Source organism: Hibiscus syriacus, unplaced genomic scaffold, assembly GCF_006381635.1.
Source record: "Hibiscus syriacus cultivar Baekdansim isolate YM2019G1 unplaced genomic scaffold, ASM638163v2 tig00017173_pilon, whole genome shotgun sequence".
Taxonomy (NCBI): domain Eukaryota; kingdom Viridiplantae; phylum Streptophyta; class Magnoliopsida; order Malvales; family Malvaceae; genus Hibiscus; species Hibiscus syriacus.
Window position 1 is genome coordinate 26,943 of NW_024062400.1, and position 4,843 is coordinate 31,785.

A 4,843-nucleotide genomic window follows, 5' to 3' on the forward strand; every position below is an offset into this window, starting at 1 on the left:
TAAAGAGCTGAAAGGCGAACTATGCGGGGTGGAAAAACACATATGAACATTACCATTATTTGGTAAAAGATCGTGAACGTATAATGGGTGAAGCCATAGGGCAAATGGTGTTGTTGTTCGATACATGAATGAATTGGCCAACAGAGCTGAGATTGTCCAACTTTGAAGAAATCTGGTTTCTGAGCATGCAAGGGAGGTTATTGCAATTATGAATGAAATTGTAGAGCTGAATCTGAGGGCTAGACCTTATCTGTAAAAGAACTCCTTTGTAATAAGTGAAACTTTTTATCCAATGAAAGTTATTTCTAAATGGTTATTGCTTGGGTTAACGCCTTTTATTTGCATTTTGCACTTGCATCATTCGTTATGCATAAAAAAATTCTTCATTTATAAAGCATTACCAATAATATACATCATTTATAACGCATTACCAATAATATGCATTCATATTTAAAAGAAAAACAAAATTAATTTTTGAAGGGTTATGTGACAGACGATATTGGCAAGTGAAAACAGTAATCCTCATCGAACACGAAGAAAAACCATGGATACCAAACTTGAGCAATTAAAGAAGAAGATACAAGAAGATTTACTAAGAATACAATAAGAATGACATGCAAAAATGGAACAGTCACAAAAATCCATTATAAACCAAATCTTGCAAAGCCAAGCTAGTATGGTGAATGACATTGTGACCAAAATATTTGGGTTACGTATTAAAACAACTAAAAAACCAAGTACCACTACGGTTGAAGCTTCTGGGCATGAGTCTATCCCAAGACTAGTTATCTAAACTAAAATACTTATTGAGCACCCTGCAGGATCTTCAATAGTAAAGGTTCAAATGCACACAACAAGTCCGCAAAATAGCCCTCATGAGGAAGAAGAGAAATCTAAAGCTAAGGTACCAGAACATTTAAAGGACTGGTGAAAGGGCTTTTTCAAAGAGATGGGGAAGCAGGGCTCTCAAGATGGAATGGATGCAGAGGAATTGAGCCTATTGCCAGATATAATCCTACCCCCAAAGTTCAAAATATCAGAATTTGAGAAGTATGATGGGAAAACTTGCCCTGTCGCTCATTTGAATTTGTTTTGTCGAATAATGATGGAATTTGTGAAGGATAATGGACTATTAATTCACTTCTTTCAAGCCAGCTTGATAGGGTCAGCTGTCAGATGGTATAACCAATTAGCCCGAGCTAAGATAGGGTCATGGAAGGATTTGGTAAACACGTTTAAAGAACAATATCAACACGTTACTGACATGATGCATGATCGTGTTACTCTCCAAAATATGGAGATGAAGTATAACGAGAACTTTCGTCAATACGCTCAGCGTTGGAGAGATATTGTCGTTCAAGTGCATTCACCACTTATTGAGAGGGAGTTCATAACAATGTTTATAGATACATTGAAATCTCCCTTTATCGATCATATGTTAGGAGTGGCAACTAAAAGCTTCTTTGATATCGTGATGTGCGATGAGATGATTGAGAGAGCACTAAAGAAGAGGTAGATAGTCGGTAGCCAAAGTCCAGCAAAGAAATCCTATATGAAAAAGAAAGAAGGAGAAGTGAATAATGTATATTTCTCTGTTAACAAAACAAAGACGAGAAGTTCTTCATCGCAAGGAGAGACTAAGCGAGAAAATAACACCAAAAGAATTTCGTTCACTCCCATATCAATGACCTACAGTGAACTTTTCCAAGGTTAGTCCAAGCCTACGTAGTGTCACGAAGATTTATAGATCCAATCAAATCACCTTATCCAAAATGGTACAACGAAAATAAGACATGTGAATATCATGCAAATCTCTGAGGGCATAATATTGAGAAATGCCTTGCTTTTAAAAGAGTGGTTGAGGATTTGATTAAGAGAAAGGTAGTGTCATTCAATGACTCAGAAACACCTTGTGTTGCTGTAAACCCGCTTCCGAATCACTAAAACTAGGGAGTTAACGCTATCGAAGAGAATTAAAGAATCAAGAAGAGGATTGAAGAAGTAAGAATTTCGTTGAAGTGGGTATACGAACAAATGAAGAAGAGAGGGTTGTTGAGCCCTATAAAGAAAATTTCAACAGAAAAGCCAGAGAACGTCTGTGAGTACCATTGTGAAAATGGTCATCAAATCCAGGACTGTCAAGAATTCATGGACAAGCAGGAGTTGTAGTTTTATGAAGAAGTGACGATTGAGAATGAAGGATATATTTGTGCTTCTGAAGAAAGCTCAGGAGGAGTTGAAAGGAAATTAAAGAAGCCTATCCGGGTCATATCCAAACCAAAATATGAGGCAAGCAAGGGGAGTACAATATCCAGAGTGGTGATCAGGACCCCAATGCCTTTTTCCTACAAGAGTAATAAAAGTGTTCCCAGGGATTATACGTGCCAAATCAATACCCCTGAGAGCATGGAATGAGATATCGATGAAGTTGGGTTTTTCACCAGGAGTAGAAGGTGCTATACTCCTGGAAAAGTTGACAAAGCAAGAGCTGTGATTATTGACGATCCTGAGGATAAGGTAAATAAACCTGTCAAGATTAAGGAGGCTTAGGAATTTTTGAAGTTTTTGAAGCACATCGAGTATAATATTGTAGAACAACTTAATAAAACTCCAGCATGGATTTTGATGTTATCTCTTCTGTTGCATTCTGAGGTACATCGAAATACTCTGATCAAAGTTCTGAATAAAACTTTTGTGGGAAAGGATATATTAGTGGAGCGCGTGGATAGGATGGTAAATCACATTAATGCAGACAATTTCATTTATTTATATGATGACAATATACCTGAGGAAGGTAAAGGCATATGCAAGGCACTACACATTACTGCCCATTGCAAGGGGGTCATCATCTCTAGGGTGTTAATTGACAAGGAATCGACTTTGAATGTCATGCCATTCACCACTCTAAATAGACTTCCTGTGGATGCCTCTCAAATGAGGGTTTGTGGCAATACTGTGAGAGAGTTTGATGGAACGGAATGCAAAATAATGGGGAAAATGACGATCCCTCTCAAAATTGGCCCTACGACATTCGAAATAGATTTTTTTGTCATGGATATCTATCTGAGTTACAGTTGCTTATTAGGGAGGCCCTAAATTCACATGGCTAGGGCAGTTCCTTCTTCCCTTCACTAAAAACTTCGATTCATTATTGATGGGACTCTAGTGACCATCAAGGCAGAAGAATATATCATTACCTCTATCACTATCGATGCACCATACGTAGGGGTAGATGAGAATGCACTATAGTCCTCATTCCAGTCCTTGGAATTTGTTAATTCCGCTTTTATCCATGAAGACAAAAGAATTCCCACTCCTCATCTTTCGAAAAATACAAAGATGCAGTTAAAGGAGACATTAGCTAGAGGAGAGAAAGTAGGGAAATGTGTGGGCAAGAAACTGGAAGGCATCACTGAAGGGTTGGCTCTAGTTTCTAAAAGAAATTATTTTGGCCTCAGATATATGCCAACTTACCATGATAGAGTCAGAGATGCACAGAAGCTCAAGGAAAGGAGGAAGGCAATAATATAGAGAGAAGACGTTGTTTGGGGACCCATAGTCATACCACCACTCTCTAAATCTTTTGTGTCTGGAGGATTTGTTACTGACACACTGAAGTAGTCATGGGTCGGTAAAAAAATAAAAATAGCTGAAGATTTGATGGGAAGCCTGAGCATCAATGCCATCATAGATGATTCTACAGGAGAATGCTCATTGGCATCAATTCGCCCGTGTCCTCCTGGTTACGTTTTGAATAACTACACTGTTGAAGAACTCCCCGTGTTCTATAAACACTTTTCAAAGTAATGCATAATAACAAATTTGTCTCCTTTTGACCCAAATATAATAGGGCTTTTGTAAAAGACGAATTGTTATTTGTCATTGCTTTAATGAAATGATGCTTTATCTTCATTCCCTTCTTAGCAAATATCTCATTTAATTCTTTAGTTTCTTTATTATTTTTATTCTTTGGTAAATATTAAATAAAATTCTTGTCCACAACCAAATATACTACTTTTCCATTCGCGGGTCTCTAGATATCAACTGTTCGAATAATGATATTTCTGAATCATAAATTGATTTTGAAAATGACATGCGTCTCAAAGAATATGAGGGCTATAAGGATGATAAGGAATGTGATTTAAACACTGAACTTTTTAGAATGATGGAGCAAGAAGACAGACAAATATTGTCCGATAAAGAGAAAACTGAAACAATAAATTTGGGAACCGAAGAAGACAAAAAGGAGGTTGAAATTGGCACTTCACTATCACTAAAAACAAGAGAAGATCTTATGAGCCTTCTACGAGAATGTAAAGATGTGTTTATTTGGTCTTATCAAGACATGTCGGGGTTGGATACTGACATTGTGGTACACAGGCTACCAATAAAACCAGAATGCAAGCCTGTTCAACAAAAATTTCGAAGGATGAGGCCGAATATGCTATTAAAGATAATAGAAGAAATAAAAAAATAGTTTGATGTCGATTTCTTAAAAGTAGCCAAAAACCCTAAATGGGTAGCAAACATAATGCCAATCCCGAAGAAAGATGGTAAAGTTTGGATGTGTGTTGACTACCGAGATCTCAACCGAGAAAATCCCAAAGATAATTTTCCACTCTCACATATCGAAACCTTGATTGATAATACAACTGGTCATGCTATTTTCTCATTCATGGATGGCTTCGTAAGGTACAATCAAATCAAGATGGACCCTAAAGATATGGAAAAGAAAACGTTTGTGACAATGTGGGGCATATTTTGTTACAAGGTGATGCCCTTTGGACTTAAGAATGATGGGGCAACATATCAAAGAGCCATGGTTACTTTGTTTCATGATATG